At 33.4% G+C, this 24,632-nt stretch overlaps 2 long non-coding RNA genes across 8 annotated transcripts; both read right to left on the reverse strand.

The window, feature by feature from the left end:
- Nucleotides 1-367: 367 nt before the first annotated feature.
- LOC136416462 (uncharacterized) lies at nt 368-24,194 on the reverse strand. Of its 7 annotated transcripts, XR_010752711.1 has the most exons (10): nt 24,046-24,194; nt 23,605-23,713; nt 21,891-22,017; nt 20,083-20,211; nt 17,672-17,837; nt 17,448-17,618; nt 17,193-17,395; nt 13,700-13,838; nt 7,396-7,533; nt 368-1,229 (listed from the first exon to the last, which is right to left on the reverse strand). It is a non-coding gene; the product is annotated as an uncharacterized lncRNA (long non-coding RNA). The 7 variants fall into 7 exon arrangements; XR_010752714.1 differs by lacking the exons at nt 23,605-23,713; nt 24,046-24,194 and adding an exon at nt 22,345-22,484 and having other exon boundaries at nt 17,448-17,602; XR_010752709.1 differs by lacking the exons at nt 23,605-23,713; nt 24,046-24,194 and adding an exon at nt 22,345-22,484.
- On the reverse strand, nt 10,780-12,181 carry LOC136416461 (uncharacterized). The gene is made up of 3 exons (XR_010752708.1): nt 11,239-12,181; nt 11,016-11,186; nt 10,780-10,963 (listed from the first exon to the last, which is right to left on the reverse strand). It is a non-coding gene; the product is annotated as an uncharacterized lncRNA (long non-coding RNA).
- Nucleotides 24,195-24,632: the final 438 nt, after the last annotated feature.

Here is a 24,632-nt window from a genome sequence, read left to right on the forward strand (position 1 = left end):
TATCCTCTAATTATAAATAAATAAGAGTACATGTCTTTAGAAACACTTTACTCATCTCTCAATATAATGCAGACCATGTATCTCTTCTTCATTCATAGAAACACCAATAATATTCATCAATAAATACTAAATATACTAAATTTACAAAATACAAGCTCTAAATCAGTCATAATACTGCGGGGAATGTTTCCAAAAATATAGACAATACCTATAAAAAGTTACTACATTTCCACAAAATAAGACAAAAATGCATAAACCCAATCCTCTCACGAATCCCAAAAGACCACTTTCCTATTCATCGGGTAACAGGTTTAGAAATAATCTCACACAAAATCCTTCAATTCTGCTTTTATTATTTGCAGTCAGAAGAAACACCCTTCTTTTAGTTCTAAAAGCTTCTTCAAAAATAATAATAATAATAATAATAATAATAATAAATAATATACAGTTACCAAATATACCACCACTCCAATGTATCACCTCGACAAGTACTCTTTCGACTCATCAAAAGTAATACAAAAAGAGTCACAAATTTAATAAATATAATATCCAGTTAGTAGAATACAAACAGAAATGTTATCAAAAATCAGTTAAATAATACATATACCATAGAAAATTAGTTGTTTCAATTTTAAATTTCATCTTTTATCAAAAATAACACTTTTCATAATCATAAAATCGAAAACACACTCATTTCCTATCTAGGAACGAAAAGTTTCCTTGCACTTTTACTAAATTCATATGTTTCTCTCAAAAATTCATTAAGAAACTAGTACTCTTCAATGTACTTTCAAATCTTTCCATTTATTTATCCCTTAACCCCTTTTACAATTCAAAAGAATCCACCATTTCTACTTACACGAGCCATGAGCAATGCTAAAGAACCACACAATATCACAAACTGTACTGCTCGAGTACCAATTACACATCTACTCGACTCTCAAATTTAGAGGAAAAAGTACAATTCACTTTTCGTTCCTCACAAAATACTCTTCTTCTCAAATCCCTCGACCTATCACTACTTCTTACTTTTATCACTTACCTACCATTGGTCCTTCCATTTCTCCCTTTTCCTTTCTCAGTTGCTCTATGCATTTCATCTGTTTTCTCACAAAATTAATTAAGGAGCTTCAAACCTCCAATGCTTTCTTGAAGACATTGTCCCCTCGACTTCTCTTGTGGCACCCATCACAAAATGCAAGTGTTCCGAGTACTTCATCCTTCGAAATCTGAAACAATGACAATTCATTGCACCTAGTCCCATGAGACACCACATAATAATCTTTCGAATCCATCCCTCCTCAGTCATAATACCTACTTTCATAGCTCGGAATGTGCAAATTCTCAAACTATGCAAATCTAAAATACAAATAATCCTCAAATATTTCCAAAAGAACCATTACTTGTTCCACAAATACCTTCATCCCCACACCCTGACAAAGTACGATGGGGTTATGTCCCAGGTGATGGAGCCATGACTCGTATAACCTCAGTTCATCTTCGAGAATGTTATGTGGAATCCTTCGACCAATTCCAATTTACACCAGTGGGTTACTTCTTGTCCCCAGTTTTCAAAAATTACTTCCGAGACAATCGACACACGTAATCAAAGCCCCAAGGAACGAATTGGGGCAGTGTGCAATTATCACCCCACACAAGTTCTCGACAATGTCTTCAAAAGTATCAAAGTTCTGGTAAACTTCAACTTTCAAATGAGTGGACCGCGTTTTCCACAATTATTATCAATGTTTTAAACAATTACACTTCTTTTCTTAAAAAATTGCCTAAATTTTCAATCGAAATCTTCAAACTTAAAAATAGTAATAAATAAATTAATATAACCTCACTCTACTCTGTCATTCCAAATCGCATGATCGAATTGCGACTTACTTCTCATCTTCTATTTCTCTCGTGTAAATTACCACGGCTGACTGCTAATGCTAACCTAAAATTCGTCAATCGAAACCCGCCAAGAATTATACACGTACAGTAAATGTACAGTGTTGGGGAAATAACTTTGCTACTTTTCTACTTCCTATTTTAATCGTGGTTAGTTCCGGTTAGCCGTTCTAATTTTCTAATTCTAAATAATAATTCCTCAATTTACAAACGTTTCTCTTTCCTGTTCAAAAGAACTCTTCGTTCCAAATAATGTTCTCGATCGTCGGTTAAATTTGACAAAGTTATTTCCCTATACCCTGTACAATTCAAGTAGAACCTACGTCCTAATAGTCTATTTCACACAAGACTAAAGCACTAATAAATTTCTAAAATAATACAAGTTATATCTCACCCACACAGTACGTGAACTACACAAAGAATCTACTACTATAGGAAACGCAGTATAAAATACTAATCAATCATAAAATGTAGTACAAATTTGGAAAAGTAAACGAGCAAACGAGCAATTCCCTACCTCTCTTTTTCTTAACTTTCCCAGTTCTAATAAATCCTTTAGAACCGTAAAAGTACCTACTAGTAGTGCCAGTTAAGTGTTACCTCAATAATTTGCACACGTGGCCCACTTGTGTGCAAATTATGTGAGGCATCCTAAAAAGGCCCCTTCAGCCTACCCTCCTCTTCCCTCTTATTCTCTATTAATATTACATTCACAAAAATTATCCTATATACATAATATCTTAATTTAAAAATCGTTCAAATTCATCTTCCTTTCAATGCTTTCTTAAGAAGACCTTATTCGCTATATCGTTTAAATTCATCCTATCACTTTGCCCACTATATTCAAACCCTCCTCAAAATAAACCCATCCTGTTATCCACCTTTTCTCTTACATCTTCTTCAATGAATACTGCACCACAGTGCTCCAATCTCTATTTCTCACTTGACTTGTCCAATGCTTTTTTCTTCCAAGTATTTTTCCAGTTTTCCTCATCTTTCAGAATAAATCTTATCTCCTTTCACCAGTTCCGGCCCTTCCTAAGCCTCTTTCAAATTCTCCCCTTTGCTAAATCTCCCAAGTTCTTCTTCCTTAATTCCGGTTACATCCTTTCTAAGACCTCACAATTTCGGTGAATAAATTTCGTTCACCATTTTGTCCAAGGATCCCCAAGTATTGCTTAAAAACAGACTTTTTTCCAAATATCCTCCGGGAAAAATTCCTCAAATGGCTTTTCTACGCCCTAAAGTTCCTCTACAATTTTAGGAAGCTCCTAGCTGACACATATCTAATGACTACATACTAACACTAATGAAATATAATAATGCAACTTCCCTTATTCTATCCCTCCAAACGTGTTTCTCACAAGTTACCTAATACCCTTATAAATATCACTAATTTTAATTTACATGTTCCTTCTAAAAGCTCTAATTACTTCCCTCTGAAATACATGTACTTTCTTACTCTTATCCTTGAAATTCACAAGAAATAATCTACTTTCTTATTAACTATAAATACATAAATAACCTAGTGGCAAATTCTACTTTTCCAATATACATTCCTTCCCATTTTTCTTACATATGCTCAAGTTATCCTTCCATATAATAAATAATGTCCTATTCTTATGTTTAAATCCCTCCTCTTCTTTCGCACCCACCATTTACTTCTAATTCCTATCTTTTCCAATTTCTCTCCAGTTTTGCATTCTATGTGCATGTTTCTGTTACATTTTTCCACCTACATCTCCTCCCTCAAAAGAAAAATTGCCTAAAAAGTCCTTTCCTATGTCCCTACCTACTTAAACTTACTATGAATATCCCTAATATCTTAACAGAATTACTTCACCTAGCATATGCATCGACAATTTCAAATACATAATTCCTGTACCTTCACAAAAATCATCAGTACCTTTACACTATGTTTTCCTATCTGATATAAATATTCAAATCATCTAAACAATTACAAATCATGTACCTAGTTTTTCCTATAAAAAATAATACATCCATTTACTTTCTATTCTAAAGTACTACATCTTTATCCCTAACACTTAAATAATAATCACAATGTAATTCACAATTCTTACAATATCTACTAATTTAAAAATAATATGCTTTCCCTATGTGTATCTAAATAAAATCTAATCCTCAATTATTTCAAATAATACTTATAATGGTGAATCTTTCACCTTACATTTCCAAATATCAATAAAACACCCTATCTACTGTGCTAAGTTACAAATTCCAAATAAAATCACCCTTTACAGTAATATGGTGCCCCAATTAAATACTCTACTTTCTCAAATTACAATTCCACAAGTCAATCCATTAGTTATGGTACAATTTTTCACACATTTCCTTTTAAATTAATCAAATATCTTTCTGATACATCACTAGACACTAGGAAATTCTTAATTCACTTTCAAAACTAAACCCACAAATTACTTATTAACTACTAGCAAAGTCCTATTCTTCTTAAGACAAAAAAGCAATCTCGTAATAGTACACTTACTTGCAATCCTCCAAATCTCAAAATCTCCTTCCTTGTGAAAAAATACTTTGGCCCTTATCTTTTTCCCTTTCCTGGGCCCCAGTCAGCTTGTTCGATCATTTTCACTTTTGCTGTTCTCGTAATTTCCTACTTCTCTCTTGCCAAAGTTCCATGTATCTATCTAGTGAGCTTCCTCTTTGCTTCCCTTATAAATCTTATTCTTTTTGCTAAGAGGAAATAAATAAACCACTGTCCTTCGATAAAACTACAAAGTACTACCTTGCTATCTTTTTGCCCTTAACTTAAGTTCTTTTGAATCCGACTACTCCCGTGAAAAATCTATCCTTCCTATCCTTGAATTTGGGCAATAATCCAACTTTCGATACAAGTTTTTGGTAAAGTTCCTTGTCTATATCTCTGGCCCCTCCGTCATTGGTGATCTGTCGAGGAAATCCACTATGATCTTAATGGTTCCATCATTTTATGTCAAAACTGTGGGGCAACCCACCTTCTTTCTTCCTAATTTGTAGGTTAAATGTTCGATCCTTCCTGCTGGGTTTTCTGTTGAAGAACCTCACTACTAATCTGGTGCTCGTAAACCTAACCTAAAAGGTATTTGCTCCAGACCCTTTCTTTCTGTGTTCTGTTTTTCCGTGAGCCCCTCCGTTTGCTTCCTGTAAATGTTTGCTTTTAGGTCTTTAATTTACCTCTTTCTTTGTAATATTTCCCGATCCACGTTTCCATTTCGAATTCCACTGTTCCAGTAAATATTATCCAAAATTCCGGTATTTCTTTACTTTTTCTTACTCTGTAAATTTCTGGATCCCAATCTTCTCATCTTGAATCCCGTAGATCATCCATTCTTTTATTTTTTAATAAATTAACGTCCAAAATTTTACTTTATTTACTTTTTCGGAATACTCGTGACGATCCGAGAGGTTATCCCGTTCTCGTCTTTTACCGTTTTAACTTCCTTTCCGAACCCTTAAAAGATGGAGCCACGCGAAAAACCCACCGCTTCCAAAGAAACAAGTGTATAGACATTCGCGTTTTTGCCGATTCCCACCGTCTTCATCTACTCGGGATTCGAGACCAGTTAACGGCAACGACGCATGTCGCCGCCATCTTATCGGAAAGTGCCGGGAACTAAGGCATCTTTCATGCTGGCCCCATGAAAGATTCCCGCGTTCCCCCGCTTTCTAGGGGATGGCTCCGATGTGTTCTCGACGGTGTCGTTCTGCCGAATCCGAAAAACGAGGGTGAAGACCCCCAAAGAGGGGTCGGTCCAAAGTGGCCGACTCCTCGCCAGGTTACCTGGAGGCCAATCGCCTCCACGTAACTTTGCGTCGCGTCTGTCACTTTGCCGGGCCCTCTTTGGGCCCGGTGTCGTACAGTGTTGCCGGCTTGTGCAAGAAATCCTAAAATTTTAAGAAATTCTAACCCGGATCAAAATCCCCAGTTTCCCCTGCAAAAATTTCCCAATTCCCCCTTTTCTCTCAAAATCATTTTCACACCTTCCCCAAATTCACGGTGAAATAGCATGAAATAGCACATTCGACAAATTCCTTGTTCCGGGAATTCATTTATCATCATATCTCAAATAGACAAAACCACCCCAGAGGTGTTTCGGGCCGTAAATGTGTTAAAAAACCACTAATAAATCGATCCTGTATCAATTATTACCGTTCCTTCATCGGTATCCTTTACTACACGTGTTTCTGTTTCGAAATTTTCATAATAATTGTCAAAAGATCTATTTAAATCGAGTAAATACAAATATTCATGACCCAATAGTAACAATTGATACATCTTCGGTTTATTAGGTGTTTTTTAACACGTTTACTGCCCGAAACACCTCGGGGATGGTTTTTCCTATTTAAAATAGGATGATAAATAATTTCCCTGAGCAATGAATTTGTTAAATGTGCTATTTAACCGTGAAATTCAAAGATCAAATGAAAATTAAATCGTTCATTTTCGTTTTGGGAGAAAAGGGAGGAACTGGCAACGTCGCAAAAAAAACCGCGAATCCTCATCTAGGTTAGAATTCCTTCAATTTTAGGACTTGCAATAATAAAACACATCCATGCAATACTAAACTAAATACGGTGGCCCACTTTTTTGTAACAAAACTTTAACAGTACGTAGGTCATTTTAATTTAAGAAGGTTATAAATAAAAATAACCTCATTGTTCTAAAATTTTCCACACCCGATATCTTCAAAACAAAACGTTTACGAGCCTATGTTGGTTTGAAATGTTCTTCCAAGTAATTATTCTATGCACTCTTAAAGTCCTCCCACAAAAAAGCAAAAGAACAAATCGAGGTAAAAGCTGTATCATAAATCACAAAAACGTTAAGCAAACTTACCTTCAAAAATTATAACTGCATGCAAGCAAATTCCAGTGAAAGCTTTGATAAATATCAAAGTTTAAAAACAATTCACTTTATTCTTATTCCACAAATAATAAAGGCCCTTTGGAATAATTAACACCTTAATAAACAATTTTTCTTGGATACCCTTAATAAGAAAACATCTTTTTCCCAAAACATTTAGTAACGAAGCTTCTTTACTCTTTAGATATCATTTTTCCCAAAAACCTTTCTTAACGAAACTGCTTTACTGTTTACACATCAATTTTCCTAAAACATTTAGTAACGAAACTTCATTACTGTTTAAATATCATTTCTCCCCAAAACTTTTAATAAAAAGACAAAAAATTCTTTAAAAAATTAGGTATCACTTCACCTATTTAAAATCTTAGTGGTTTTCCCACCCCTGCTAAAAAGTACTTGCAATTTAATACAAAACCCCAAAACAAATTCCCCCTTGAAAATAAAATCCACTTATTTTTGTATATTTACACTTTTCCTATAACCCCAGAAATATCAGAGGTGGTTCGTTTTCATATTAACACCCTGTTAGAATACTCTTTCCAATTCTTTTCAATATTATTTTCTTCAACTGCTTAACCCTCAAATCTGACACAATAAGAATTTTAAATTCCTACCTTTTTCTGTCGCCTTCCGGAATACTTCCATTGGTAGGCACCTTGCACTTTCCCAGATCACACCATCTTTATCGCTGCATTCGAGGTAGACACACACACACACACACAATTTCACATCCTTTGGCTGCAGTTCTTGTCCTGGAAGGAAAAGAGAGGCTACTGTAGCACTTAAGTTTCCACGAAGAATTTAATATTCAATATCCTTAAACACGAGAACTTTGGAATCTTTACATTTCATCCTGGCAAATCACACTACATGACCCCAGAATATAAGACTCAAAACAATTAGATCTTTATCAAAAAGCTGCTTTACTTGTTAGACAAATTCCTTCATCCACAGCTCGAATAACCTTAGTTTGTCTTCGAGAATGTAGTCATTCCTTTAATAAGTTCCTGTACCGAACATATTTACCCACCTGACACCCCTGGGTGAGTTGCTTCTTGTTCCCAGTTTTATAAAATAACACTTTTACACCGTAAGCACACCTAATCAAAGTCTCAAAGGACGAATTTGAGCAGTGTGCAGTTATCACCCCACCGGTTCTCCGCGATGTCTTCGAAAGTATCGGAGTTCTGGTAAATTTGTACGTTCAAGTGAATGGACGACATTTTCTACAATTATTGTTCATTTGTCGAACGATTAGACTAATTTTGTTAAAAATTAGTCATACGCCTTAACTTCTTCGAAATACAAAGTAAATATGGCGACGTAACCTCTCTCCGCTCTGTCAAAAAGTTCTTTTTGACAGAAAATGGTCGAGCTACGCGATGCGTTCCTCGCGACCTACTTTTCGTCTTCCGTTTCTCTCGTGCAAACTTCGAACGTCAATTTTCGGTGCAGATGTCGGTTCTGATGGTTCCCTCGGTACGATAACTTCCGAAAATGCGCGGTAATCACCCCGTCCTCTTTCTTTTCGTTACTTCCTCGTCTCGTTACTTATAATGACCAACGATGACACCCACTTATCCTAAATGTACGGAGTGTTAGGGAAATAACTTTCCTACTTTAATTTCTCTTATTCTAAAGAAGCATCCAAATGAAACAAACTAAAAGACACATTGCCAATTCTTTAAATGTGTCTCTCTTTTTCCAAAGAAATCAAAATAGTTACGTTTACGAATCTTCTTCCTCTTTCCTATTCCGAAGTTATTTCCCCGACACGATGTATAATTAAAATAAAATGATAGTCTCTCTAACGAAAGACTACAGCACTCGTGAAAAATTCTTCAATTTAAAAATAATGTGTAAAACGCACAAATATAAAATACTTTTCCGTGTTTCTTCAAAAGCAAATATATAAAAAAAGAATAGAAACACAAACTAGCAAATTCGCCACCTGTTTTTGTCTCTACCGTCGCAACTTTCCCAGTTCTAATAAACCCTTTAGAACCGTGAAAATACCTGCTAGTGCCAGTTTAATGTTACCCCAATAATTTGCACACTTGGCCCACTTGTGTGCAAATTATGTGGAGCATCCTATTATCTCTTTTACCTTAGTTTACAATTACAAAAGTTAAAAACTAATAAATATCCTACTTATCCCTAAATAGTTTTCTAATTTAGAAATAATTAAGACAATTTCTTTAAAAATCCTTAAAATCTCTAATGTTCTATAATCCATCTTCCTTTTAATGTCTTCTTAAGAAGACCTCTTTCCCCTTATCGTTCAAATTCATCCTATCACTTTCCCCACTCTCCTCGAAATAAACCAATCTTGTTAGTTGTCTTTTCTCTCGTGTCTTATACAATGACTACTGCACCTTCGTACTCCAATCTCTACTTCTCGCTTCACTTGCATAAGTCTTTTCCACTTCTCTTCTTTCAGAAAAAATCTTATCTCCACTGACCAGTTCCCTTCCTTCCTGAACTTCTTACAAATTTTTAAAAGCACCGAATCCCTAAATCTTCTAAATTAATCATCCCTAGTTCCAGTTAGACCCCTTCTAGGACCCCACAATCTCGGTTTTTTCCCATAGTTAATTTTCCTGACTCCACAATTTCAATCAATAAATCCTGTTCACCATTTTGTCCAAGAATCCCCAAGTTATCCTGAAAAAACAGTGTTTTTCCAAAGATCTTCCAGGAAAAATTCCCCAAATGGCTTTTCTAAATCCTACAAATTTCTTCTCAAATTTGAAAAAACTCCTAATTGACAACGACTGCTTACTAATACTAATAAAATATAATAAAGTAATAACTTCCCTTATTCTATCATTCCAAATAGGTTTTCCATAAATTATCTCTAATTTTAATGTACGTGTTCATTTGTTCCTTCTAAAAGCTCCTCTTATTTACCTCTAAAATATACATAAATTCTTCCTCACCTCTACTGTTACAATTCAAAAGTAATAATCTTTACTTTCTTATGAACTATAAATACATAAATGATCTGATGGCAAATTCTACTTTTCTAATATACATTCTTTCTCATTCATTCCCATTTTTCTTACAAATGCTTTTATTATCCTTCCATATAATAAATAAAGTCCTATTCTTATGTTTAAATCCCTACTCTTCTTTCGCATCCACCCTTCACACCTAATTGCTATCCTATCCAGTTTCTTTGAAGTTTTACGTTCTGTATGCATGTTTCTCGTACATTTTTCCACTCCCTCAAAAGAAAAATACCCTAAGAAATCCAGTACTATGTCCCTACCTTTACTTACTATGAATACCTAATATTTTAATACAATTACTTCACTTAGCATATACATCTACAATTTCAAATTTACAATTCGAGTTTATACACATAATTTCTATATCCTCACTAAAATTATTAGTACCTTACCACTATCATTTCCTATCTTATATAAATATTCAAATCATCTAAAAAATTAAATATCAACACTTACAAAAATGTACCTAGTTTTTTCCCATAAAAAATAATATATCCAGTTTACTTTCTATCCTAAATTATTACATCTTTATCCTTAACACTTAAATAATAATCATAATGTAATTCACAATTCCTACAATATTTACAAATTCAAAAATAATATACTTTCACTATGTGTATACAAATAAATTCTAATTTTCAATTTATAATAACACCTGTTATCTCACCTTTTAAACAAATTATGTCAAATAATACTTATAATGGTGAATTTTCCAAATATCCATGAAGCACCCTACCTACTTTACTGACATACAAATTCAAAATAAAATTACCCTTTGCGGTAGTACGGTGCTCCAACTAAAAACTCTATTTTCTCAAATATTCAATTCCAAAATAATCCATAACTTATGGTACACTTTTTCACACAATTCCTTTTAAATTAATCAAATTTCCTTCTGATGCATCAAAATAACTGGGAAATTCCTATTCCTCTTAAGACAAAAAGCGGTCTCCTAATAATCCACTTACTTGCAATCCTCCAAATTTCGGTATCTCCTTCCTTGTGAAAAAATACTTTGGCTGCCTTTCTTTTTCTCCTTACTCGGCCCCAGTCAGCTTTTTCGATCATTTTCACTTTTGCTGTTCTTGTAATTTCCAATTTTTGTCTTTCAAATTTCCATGTATCCAAGTAACGACTCTCTTTCCTTCCCTTATAAATCATATCCTTTTCGCTAAGAAGAAATAAATAAAGCACTATTCTTCGATAAAGCTACAAAGTACTACCTTGGTATCTTTTTGCTCTTAACCTAGATTCTTTTCGGTCCTCCACCCAAAAATGTGTCTTTCCTATCGATGAATATGAGCAATAATCCAACTTTCCTTACAAATTTTGGATAAAGTTAAGTGTGTCTACCTCTGGCTCCTTCGTCATTGTTGATCTGTCGAGGAAATCCACTATAATCTTAATGGTGTATCTTATTTATATCAAATCTGTGGAGCAACCCACCTTCTTTCTTTCTAATATCTAGGTTAAACTTTCCATCTATCCTCTTAGGTTTTCCTTTGAGGACCCTCACTACTAATCTCCTGCTCGTAAACCTAACCAAAAAGGTACTTGTTCCAGACCATTTCTTTCTGTGTTCTGTTTTTTAATAACTCCCTCTGTTTGCTTTCTGGAAATGTATGCTTTTAAGTCCTTAATTTACCTTTTTGTTGTAATATTTTCCCATCCACGGTACCATTTCAAATTCCACTGTTAGAGTAAATTTTATGGAAAAATCCAGTATTTCTTTACTTTCTTCTTACTTTGTAAATTTGTGGATCGCAATCTTCTAATCTTGAATCCCGTAGATAATCAATTCTTTTATTTTTTAATAATTAACTTCCAAAATTTTACATCTTTATTTACTTTTTCGGAATACTCGTGACGATCTGAGAGGTTATCCCATTCTCGTCTTTTACCGTTTTAACTACCTTTCCGAACCCTTAAAAGATGGAGCCACGCGAAAAACCCACCGCTTCCAAAGAAACAAGTGTATAGACATTCGCGCTTTTGCCGATTCCCACCGTCTTCATCTACTCGGGATTCGAGACCAGTTAACGGCAGCGGCGCATGTCGCCGCCATCTTTTCGGAGAGCGCCGGGAACAAAGGCCTTATTCATGCTGGCCCCATGAATAATTCCCGCGTTCCCCCGTTCTCTAAGGGGATGACTCCGATATGTCGACGTTGTCGTTCTGCCGAATCCGAAAAACGAGGTTGAAGACCCCCAAAGAGGGGTCGGCCAAACTGGCCGACTCCTCGCCAAGTTACCTGGAGGCCAATCGCCTCCACGTAACTTTGCGTCGCGTCCGTCACTTTGTCCGGGCCCTCTTTGGGCCCGGTGCCGTACAGTGTTGCCGGCTTGTGCAAGAAATCCTAAAATTTTAAGAAATTCTAACCCGGATCAAAATCCCCAGTTTCCCCTGCAAAATTTCCCAATTCCCCCTTTTCTCTCAAAATCATTTTCACACCTTCCCCAAACCGGGAATTCACTCATCATCATATCTCAATTAGACAAAATCACCCCCGAGTTGTTTCGGGCAGTCATGTCAATGTGTTAAAAAACCACTAATAAATCAATCATGTATCAATTATTACCATTCCTTCCTCGGTATCCTTTACTACACGTGTTTTTGTTTCCAAATTTTCATAATAATTATTAAAACAACCATTTAAATCGAATAAATGCAAATACTCATGACCTAATAGTAATAATTGATACATCTTCGGTTTCTTAGGTGTTTTTTAATACGTTTACTGCCCGAAACACCTCGGGGATGGTTTTTCCTATTTAAAATAGGATGATAATTAATTTCCCTGAGCAATCAATTTGTTAAATGTGTTATTTAACCGTCAAATTCAAAGATAAAATGAAAATTAAATAATCCATTTTCGTTTTCGGAGAAAAGGGAGGAACTGGCAACGTTGCAAAAAAAACCGCGAATCTTCATCTAGGTTAGAATTCCTTCAATTTTAGAACTTGCAATAATAAAACACACCATGAAATACTAAATACACTGGCCCACCTTTTTGTAACAAAACGTTAATAGTACATAGGTCATTTTAATTTAAGAACGTTATGAAAATAACCTCATTGTTCTAAAATTTTCCACACCTGATATCTTCAAAACAAAACGTTTAGGAGCCTATGTTGGTTTGAAATGTTCTTCCAAGTAATTATTCTATGTACTCTTAAAGTCTTACTACAAAAAAGCAAAAGAACAAATCGAGGTAAAAGCTGTTTCATAAATCACAAAAACCTTAAGCAAACTTACCTGCAAAAATTATAACTGCATGCAAGCAAATTCAAGTAAAAGCTTCGATAAATATCAAACTTTAAAAACAATTCACTTTATTCTTATTCCACAAATAATAAAGGCCCTTTGGAATAATTAACCTCTTAATAAACAATTTTTCTTTGATACCTTTAATAAGGAAACATCCTTTTTCCCAAAACATTTAGTAACGAAGATTCTTTGAGGTTTAAACATCATTTTTCCCAAAAACCTTTCTTAACGAAACTTCTTTATGGCTTAAACTTCAATTTTCCCAAAACCTTTCCAGAAAACCAAAAAAATTAAAAAAAAACCTTTCAAATAAGGTATCACTCAATCTTGCTACCTATTTACAATTTCCAATTTTATTCTTACTGGTTCTTTCCCTTCGTACTAGAAAGTACTTGCAATTTAATAAAAAAACACCAAAAGAATGTCCCCCTTGAAAATAAAATCCCCTTATTTTTGTATATTTACACTTTTTCTATAATCCCAGAAATATCAAATGTGATTCGTTCTCAAATTAACTCACTGTTGTAATACTATTTCGATTCGTTTTCAATATAAATTGTTTCTTTGATAACAATTATATTCTTCCTTTGCATAGTAACACTCCCTCAAATCTAGCAGCATAAAAATTTTAAATTCCTACCTTTTTCTGTCGCCGTCAGCTATACTTCCACCAGCAAACAGCTTCCACTTTCGGAGATGGCACGATCATTTCACTGCATTTAGGACGAACACAGACACACACACACACTATTTCACATCCTTTGGCTGCAGTTCTTGTCCTGGAAAGAAAAGAGAGGCAGCTATAGTACATAGGTTTCCACGAAGAATATAATATTCAATACCATTACTTAAACACCAGAACGTTGGAATCTTTGCAACTCACATTAAATAACCCCAGAGTACAAGTACCGATTAACTCAAAACAATCACATCTTTATCAAAAAGTTGCTTTACATTTTAGACAAATTACCACACGGTTATGTTCAACATAATATAACCACAGCTCTTATAACCTTAGTTTACCTTCGAGAAGTCAATCGATCGTTTAATAAGTTGGTGCACTAAGCATATCTACCCACCTTGGCCCCCGCACATCACACCTCTGGGTTGCTTCTTGTTCCCAGTTTTATAAAATAACACTTTTACACCGTAAGTACACGTAATCAAAGTCTCAAAGCACGAATTTGGGCAGTGACCAATTATCACCACAGAAATTTCGACACTGTCTTCAAAAGTATCAAAGTTCTGGTAAACTTGTACGTTCAAGTGAATGGACGACATTTTCGACAATTATTGTTCATTCTTTAAACAATTCGACCTCTTTTCTTAAAAAATTGCTTAAATGTTTAATCGAAATCTTCAAAGTTAAAAGTAGTAATAAATAAAGCAATATAACCTCACTCTACCCTGTCGTTCAAATTCGTACGATCCCGCTGCGACCTACTTTTCATCTTCTATTTCTCTCGTGTAAAATTCCACAGCTGACTCTACCAATGATTCAACTTCGAATGGCCATTTTAAATGACTCAGTTTAATAGTTCCCTTCTTTACGACGACGTCCAAAAATTAAATCTCCTCAAATATCACGGTAATTTCCCCATTTGCTTTACTTTCTCATTAAATACGAAAGCAACGTTACGTTTCTAGCTTCGTCAATCCCAACTCGCCGCCGAGGATTACACGCACCCGCCGTAAATATAATATACAGTGTTAGGGAAATAACTTTGCTACCTTCGTACTTCCCATTCTAATCCTGGTTAGTTCGGGTTAGCCATTCTAATTTTCTAATTCTAAATAAAAATTCGTCAATTTACAAACGTTTCTCTTTCCTGTTCAAAAGAACTCTTCGTTCCAAATAATGTTCTCGATCTTCGATTAAATTTCACAAAGTTATTTCCCTATACCCTGTATAATTAAAATAGAACATACGTCCTACTTTTCTATCTCACAAAAGGCTAAAACACTAATAAAATTCTGAAATAATACAAATTATATCTCACCAGCACAGTGTGTAGACTACTTAAAGAATCTACTACTGTAGGAAACAAAGTATAAAATATTAATCAATCATAAAATGTAGTAAAAACACGAAAAAGCAGACTAGCAAATTCCCAGTTCTAATAAATCCTTTAGAACCGTGATAGTACCTGTTGGTGCCAGTTTAATGTTATCCCAATAATTTGCACACTTGGCCCACTTCTGTGTAAATTATGTGGAGCATCCTATTATCTTAAAAAGGCTACGTCAGCCTACCCTCCTCTGTCCCTCTTATTATCTCTTTTGCGTTAGTTTACAATTACAAAAGTTAAAAACTAATAAATATCCTACTTATACGTAAACAACACTATAAAAAATTATCATACATAATGTTAATTTAGAAAGAATTAAAATAATTTCTTTCAAAATCTTTCAAATCTATGACGTTCTATAATCCATCTTCCTTTTAATATTTTCTTAAGAAGACCTCATTTGCCATATCGTCCAAATTCATCCCTTTATTTTACACACAATTCCACTTGTTCAAACCCTCCTCAAAATAAACCAATCTTGTTTTCCACCTTCTCTCTTTTATCTTCTCCAATGAATACTGTACCCCCGTGCAATCTCTACTTCTCACTTGACTTGTCCAATGCTTTTTCTTCCAAGTCTTTTTTCGGCCCTTCCTGAGCTGCTTAGAAATTTCCAAAAACACCAAATCGCTAAACCTTCCAAATTCGTCGTCCCTAATTCCACTTAGACCTCACAATTTCGGTTTTTTCCTGTAATTACTTTTCCTAACTTCACGGTTCCAGTGAATATATCTCGTTCACCATTTTGTCCCAGAATCCCCAAGTTATCCTTAAAAACCAGTGTTTTTTCAAAGATCTTCCGAGAAAAATCGCCCCAATGGCTTTTCTAAGCCCTAAAGTTCCTCTACAATTTTAGGAAGCTCCTAGTTGACAATGACTACATACTAACACTAATAAAATATAATTAAAAAAATAATATAACTTCCCTTATTCTATCGTTCTAAACAAGTTTTCCATAAGTTACCTAATACCTTTATTAATATCGTTAATTTTAATATGCATGCTCATTTGTTCCTTCTGAAATAAATGTTCTTTCTTAGTCTTATTCTCGAAATCCAGGAGGAATAATCTTTGCTGTTAACAAATAATCTACTAACAAATTTCTCCATTCTTTTATGCAGCTATTTGCATTCCCTCCCATTCTTCTTACATGTCTTTATATTATCCTTCCATATAATAAATAAAGTCCTATTCTTCTGTTTAAATCTCTCATCTTCTTTCGCATCCACCGTTTACTCCTAATTGCTATCCTACCCAGTTTCTTTAAAGTTTTACATTCTATATGCATGTTTCTCGTACATTTTTCCATCTACCTCCCCTCCGTATCTTTTATCCACTCCCTCAAAAGAAAAATACCCTAAGAAATCCTGTACTATATCCCTACCTAATATTTTCACAGAATTACTTCACATAACATATACATCTACAATTCTATTTTATGCACATAATTCCTATATTGTGACAAAAATCATTAGTACCTTTACACCATTTCTTCTTACCTTATATAAATATTAAAATCTTCTAAAAAATTAAATATCAATACTTACAGAAATCTATCTAATTTTTCTCCTTAAAAAATAATATACACAGTTAATTTTCTATCTTAAATTACTACATCCTCCTTACCTATAACACTTAAATAATAATCACAATTTAATTTCCTACAATATCTACTAATGTAACAATATATTTTCACCATTTCTACATAAATCAATTTTAATCTTCAATGTGTAATACCTTCTGTTGTCTCTTACCTTTTAAATAAATTATTTCCAATAAGACAAATAATACTTATAATGGTGAATTTTCCAAATATCCATAAAACACCCTACCTACTATACTCACATACAAATTCAAAATAAAATTACCCTTTCCGGTAGTACGGTGCTCCAATTAAATACTCTATTTTCTCAAATATTCAATTCCAAAATAATCCATAAGTTATGGAACAATTTTTCACACAATTCCTTTTAAATTAATCAAATGTCCTTCTGATGCATCAAAATAACTAAGAAATTCCTATTCCTCTTAAGACAAAAAGCATTCTCCTAATAATCCACTTACTTGCAATCCTCCAAATCTCGATATCTCCTTCCTGATGAAAAAATACTTTGGCTGCCTTTCTTTTTCCCTTTACTCGGCCCCAGTCAGCTTATTCGATCATTTTCACTTTTGCTGTTCTTGTAATTTCCTATTTTTGTCTTTCAAAATTCCATGTATCCAAGTAACCACCCTCTTTCCTTCCCTTATAAATCATATCCTTTTCGCTAAGAAGAAATAAATAAAGCACTATTCTTCGATAAAGCTACAATGTACTACCTTGGTATCTTTTTGCTCTTAACCTAGATTCTTTTCGGTCCTCCACTCAAAAATGTGTCTTTCCTATCGATGAATACGAGCAATAATCCAACTTTCCTTACAAATTTTGGATAAAGTTAAGTGTGTCTACCTCTGGCTCCTTGGTCATTGTTGATCTGTCGAGGAAATCCTCTATAATCTTAATGGTTTAATCTTATTTATATCAAATCTGAGGAGCAACCGACCTTCTTTCTTCCTAATGTGTAGGTTAAACGTTCGGTCCATCCTTTTAGGTTTTCTCTTGAAAATCCTCACTACTAATCTCGTGCTCGTAAACCTAACCAAAAAGGTACTTGTTCCAGACCCACTCTTTCTGTGTTCCCTTTTTTAATACGTCCCTCCGTTTGCTTCCTGGAAATGTATGCTTTTAGATCCTTAATTTACCTCTTTGTTGTAATATTTCTCCATCCACGGTACCATTTCAAATTCCACTGTTAGAGTAAATTTTATGGAAAAATCCAGTATTTCTTTACTTTCTTCTTACTTTGTAAATTTGTGGATCGCAATCTTCTAATCTTGAATCCAGTAGATAATCAATTCTTTTATTTTTTAATAATTAACTTCCAAAATTTTACATCTTCATTTACTTTTTCCAGACACTCTTGACAATCCACGAGGTTATCTCATTCTCGTCTTTTACAATTTTAACTTCCTTTTCCGACAACTAAAAGATGGAGCCACGCGAAAACCCTACCGCTTCCAGAAAATTAAGTGTATAGACATTCGCGCTTTTGACGATTCCCATCGTCTTCATCTACTCGGGATTCGAGACCAGTTAACGGCAGCGGCGCATGTCGCCGCCATCTTTTCGGAGAGCGCCGGGAACAAAGGCCTTATTCATGCTGGCCCCATGAATAATTCCCGCGTTCCCCCGCTCTCTAAGGGGATGACTCCGATATGTCGACGTTGTCGTTCTGCCGAATCCGAAAAACGAGGTTGAAGACCCCCAAAGAGGGGTCGGCCAAACTGGCCGACTCCTCGCCAAGTTACCTGGAGGCCAATCGCCTCCACGTAACTTTGCGTTGCGTCCGTCACTTTGTCCGGGCCCTCTTTGGGCCCGGTGCCGTACAGTGTTGCCGGCTTGTGCAAGAAATCCTAAAATTTTAAGAAATTCTAACCCGGATGAAAATCCCCATTTTCTCTGCAAAAATATCCCCCATTCCCCTTTCTCTCAAAAATTATCATTTTCACACCTTCCCCCAAATTCACGGTGAAATAGCACATTCGACAAATTCCATTCCGGGAATTCATTCATCATCATATCTCAAATAGACAAAATCACCCCCGAGTTGTTTCGGGCAGTCATGTGTTAAAAAACCACTAATAAATCCATCATGTATCAATTATTACTATTCCTTCCTCGGTATCCTTTACTACACGTGTTTTTGTTTCCAAATTTTCATAATAATTATTAAAACAACCATTTAAATCGAATAAATGCAAATACTCATGACCTAATAGTAATAATTGATACATCTTCGGTTTCTTAGGTGTTTTTTAACACGTTTACTGCCCGAAACACCTCGGGGATGGTTTTTCCTATTTAAAATAGGATGATAATTAATTTCCCTGAGCAATCAATTTGTTAAATGTGTTATTTAACCGTCAAATTCAAAGATAAAATGAAAATTAAATCATTCATTTTCGTTTTGGGAGAAAAGGGAGGAACTGGCAACGTCGCAAAAAAAACCGCGAATCTTCATCTAGGTTAGAATTCCTTCAATTTTAGAACTTGCAATAATAAAACACAACATGAAATACTAAATACAGTGGCCCACTCTTTTGTAACAAAACGTTAATAGTACATAGGTAATTTTAATTTAAGAACGTTATGAAAATAACCTCATTGTTCTAAAATTTTCCACACCCGATATCTTCAAAACCAAACGTTTACGGCCTATGTTGGTATGAAATGTTCTTCCAAGTAATTATTCTATGCACTCTTAAAGTCCTGCTACAAAAAAGCAAAAGAACAAATCGAAGTAAAAGCTGTATGATAAATCACAAAAACCTTAAGCAAACTTACCTGCAAAAATTACAACTACTTGCAAACAAATTCAAGTAAAAGCTTCCATAAATATCAAAGTTTAAAAACAATTCACTTTATTCTTATTCAACAAATAATAAAGGCCCTTTGGAATAATTAACATCTTAATAAACAATTTTTCTTGAATACCTTTAATAAGGAAACATCATTTTTCCCAAAACATTTAGTAACGAAGTTTCTTTACGGTTTAAACATCATTTTTCCCAAAACCTTTCAATAAAACGAAAAAAAAAAAATAAAAAAATTAGATATCACTCAACCTATTTAAAATCTTAGTGATTGTTCCCATCCCTACAAGAAAGTATTTGCAATTTAATACCAAACCCCAAAAGAAAGTCCCCCTTGGAAATAAAATTCTCTTATTTTTGTATATAAACACCTTTTCTATAATCCCAGAAATATCAAGTGGTTCGTTTCCAAATTAATACACTGTTGTAATACTCGTTCAATTCTTTTCGATATAAATTACTTCTTTGATAACAATTATTTTCTTTCGTTGCATAGTAACTCTCCTTCAAATCTAACACCATAAAAATTTTAAATTCCTACCTTTTTCTGTCGCCATCAGCAATACTTCCACCAGCAAACAGTTTCCACTTTCTGAGATGACACAATCATTTCACTGCATTCCGAGTGGACACACACACAATTTCACATCCTTTTGCTGCGGTTCTTGTCCTGAAAAGAAAAGAGAGGCAACTATAGTACATACGTTTTACACGAAGAATATAATATTCAATAGCATTAGTTAAACACAAGAATATTGGGATCTCACCAATCTTGCAACTCAACACTAGACAACCTCAAATTACAAGTACAAGTTGAATCATAACAGTATGATCTTTATCAAAAAGCTGCTTTAAGGCGGTACCCAAAATAAGTTTTCCTTGCGTTAGAAAAAAGTCAAATTTATCTAATCTGCGAATACTACAATAGTTATTGAAAGTTGACAATTACTAAAAACTCCTTTGACAATTAGTTTCTTCTCTTTCTTACCTCTTAATTTCTAATTCCACGGATATTCTATGGATCGACTAAGATGACACCACTTTTATTGTTGTGCTTTTCAATTTTAAATTCCACATTTTCTTTTCAAACGCACGCTTTTAAGTTAATTTGTTAATTTCCACATTTCGATATAAATAAACAAACGAAAAACTCTTACAGTACAATTATAAAAAAATGTCATTATTGTCATGCACGATGTGCAGAAAATTACCACAAACAAGAAATCTACAAGTTTACACGAAGAAGAAATCTGCAAAAACACACCAAAAAGAAATCTGCAAAACCACACAAAGAAGAAACTTGCAACGCAGACTCCCAGATGGCGCCACACATAAAAATCTCTTCTCTCGCATCCACCATTTAATCCTAATTGGTTCTGCTATGAATACCCATTGTCTTAACGCAATTATTTCACATAACATATGCATTAAGCAATTCCAAATTTACAATTCTATTTTATACACATAACTCCTGTATCGTGATAAAAATCATTAGTACCTTTGCACTATGTGTTCTTATCTTATATACATATTAAAATCATCTAAAAAATTAAATATTAATACATACAGAATATCCTTAAAAATAATATATAGTTTATTTTCTATCTTAAATTACTACATATTCCTGATCCATAACACTCAAATAATAATTACGACAAAACGTCGATAGTTCATAGGTAAATTTATTTTAAGAAAGTATGAAAAATAATTAAAATTTCTTCTAAAGTTTTCCACACCTGATATCTTTAAAACAAAACGTTTATGAACCTATATTGGTATGAAACGTTCTTAAAAGGAATTATTCTAGTCACTTTTAAAGTCTTACTACAAAAAAGTAAAAAATTAAATTAAATGTGACATCTATATAATAATTCACAACAAGCCTTAAGTGAACTTACCTGGAAAAATTATAACTACATGCAAAGAATTCAAGTAAAAGCTTCTATAAATATCAAACTTTAACAATAATTCACTTTATTCTTATTTAACAATTATCATTTTTGCCAAAAAACCTTTCAAATTAGATATCACTCAACCTTGCTACCCATTTAAAATTCCCAATTTAAATCTTAGTGGTTTTTTCCACCCCTACTAAAAAGTACTTCCAATTTAATTAAAAAAACCCAAAAAACATCCCTCTTGAAAATAAAATCCATTTATTTTTGTATATTAACACATTTTCTATAATCCCAGAAATATCAAAAGTGGTTCGTTTTCAAATTAACTCACTGTTGTAATATTCATTCGATTAATTTTGAATATAAATTATTTCTTTGATAACGATTATTTTCATCCCTTGCATAGTAACTCTAATTCAAATCTAATATCACAAAAATTTTAAATTCCTACCTTTTTCTGTCGCTGTCAAGAATACTTTCACTAGCAGGCAACTTGCACTTTCCTAGATATGGTACAATCTTTTTCGCTGCATTCATGGTGGAACCACAATTTCATATCTTTGGCTGCAGTCCTTGTCCTGAAAAGAAGAGACAGGCAGCTATAGTACGTATCTTTCTCCGAAGAATGTAATATTCAAAATATCATTAATTAAACACAAGAGTATTGGAATCCCACCAATCTTGCAACTCACACGAGATAACCTCCAATGACAAGTACAACTTGAGGCAAAACAATGATCTTTATGAAAAAACTTCTTTAGGACGGTACCAAAATTAAGTTTTGATTGCATTAGAAAAAAGGGATATTTATTAATAGTTTGTATGGTCTGTAAGTATTAGAATAGGTATTGGAAATGGAGAATTATTGAAAACTCCTTCGGCAATGGATTTCTTTTCTTTCTTACCTCCTAGTTCCTAATTCCACAGACATTCTATCGATCGACTAAGATGACACCACTTTTGTTTTTTGCTTTTCAAGTTTAAATTCCACATTTTCCGTTCAAACGCACACTTTTAGGTTAATTTTCACATTTCAATTAATATGAACAAACGAAAAACTCTCACAGCACAATTACTGAAAAATGTCATTATTGTTATGCAAGATGAACAGAAAATTCCTATAAACAAGAAATCTACAAATGCACACGAAACAGAAATCTGTAAAAGCACACAAAAAAGAAATTTACAAGTATACACAAAGAAAAAATTTATAACCCATGCTCCCAGATGGCGCCACGCCTAAAAAATTCTTTCGCATCCACCATTTAATCCAAATTGATCCCGCTATGAATACCTTATGTCTTGACACAATTATTTCACATAACATATGCATCAACAATTCCAAATTTACAATTCTATGATATACACATAACTCCTGTATCGTCACAAAAATCGTTAGTACCTTTACATTATGTATTCTTATATACATATTAAAATCATCTAAAAACTTAAATATCAATACGTACAGAAATGTATCTTATTTTTCCCCTTAAAAAATAATATATCACCGGTATCTTTAAAACGATGCGTTTATGGGCCTATATTATTTTATAATTATCTTATCCACTGTTAAAGTTCTACTACAAAAAAGTAAAAGAACAAATGAACGTGAAATCTGTTTAATAATTCAAGTTAAACCTTAACTGAACGTACTTAGAAGAATTACAGCTGCGTGTAAAGAAATTCAAGTAAAGGTTTCTATAAATATTGGAGTTTAAAAGAAATTGATTTTATACTTATTTAACAAATAATAAACGCCATTTAGAATAACTAAGATCTTAATAAACAATTTTTCTCCAATACAATTGATAATAAAACTTGTTTTGCTTTGGATGTAATTTTTTAAAAACCTCTTGATGAAAGAAAAGATATGTTTGGAAAGGTAAATGAAACACCTTTCGAGTGGGGTATAACTCAAACTTCCTAGAGGATACATGCAATTTATTAAAGAACCCTAAAAGAATATTCCCCTTGAAAATAAAATCGACGTGTTTTGGTATATTTACGTATTTTCTGTAATCGCTAAAGGTTCGTTTTCAAATTGATGTACTGTATTGTAATAGTGGTTCAATTAATTTTATATATAAATTGTTTGTTCGATAACAAGTTTCTTCAATTGCATAATTTTAACTGAAGTCTAGCATTATAAAAATTCAAATTCCTACCTTTTTGTATCAGCGTCAGGAATGCTTCTACTGTCAAGGTTGGTAGAATCTTTTTCGCCATGTTCGGATTGGAACGACAATTTCATATCTTTTGGCTGCAGTTTTTGTGCTAAAAAGAAGACAAGCAGCTATAGTATGTACCATTCCACAAAGAATGTAATATTTGATATCATTAATTATACACAAGAGTATTGGAATCTTACCAATCTTGCAACTTACACTGGATAATTTCAAATTACAAGTCTGAGATGAATCAAAACATTAAAAATAATGTGATCATTTATGAAAATCTGCTTAACGACGGTACCAAAAATAAGTTTTGATTGCGTTAAAAAAGAGAAATTTACTACTAGCTTGTACGGTCTGTAAATATTAGAATAGGTATTGAAAATAGAGAATTATTGAAAACTCCTTCGACAATGGGTTTCTTTTCTTTTTTACCTTCTAGATCTTAGTTCTATAGTTATTCTATCAATCTACTGAGATGACGACCTTTTTGTTTTTTCCTTATCAATTTTAAATAACATAATATTTTCATTTCAAAAGTAAAATTTTAAGTTAATTTACACATTTTAATTAACATAAATAAACAAATGAAGAACTTTCACAGTCCAATTACTGAAGAATGTCATTATTGTCATGCACGATATACAGAAAATTGGTACAAAGAAAAAATCTGTAAGTGCTTACTAACCGGGTTCCCAGATGGCGCCACAACTAAAATATTGATAATTAAATTCTTTAACAATAAAATATATTTATAATGAGTAACTACGATTTCTTGTTTCAAAGAGAAATTCATCAAGAACAATGTCAACATTTAGAATTCAATACTTTATATTCATGATTAATATGATTATACTTATGTATATGTATTTCTCGATCTGTTAAAACTTAAGAGACCGAACAAACTTCGAGAATTGAATAATATACGTAATCTAAGAAACTTATTTTTCTTTTGAAAAATAATCGTAAACAGCATGTGACGACCCTGCACGAAAATATTTTTCCTTCATCAAAATGTCTAG

This window comes from Euwallacea similis, chromosome 23 (genome assembly GCF_039881205.1).
Source record: "Euwallacea similis isolate ESF13 chromosome 23, ESF131.1, whole genome shotgun sequence".
Lineage (NCBI taxonomy): Eukaryota > Metazoa > Arthropoda > Insecta > Coleoptera > Curculionidae > Euwallacea > Euwallacea similis.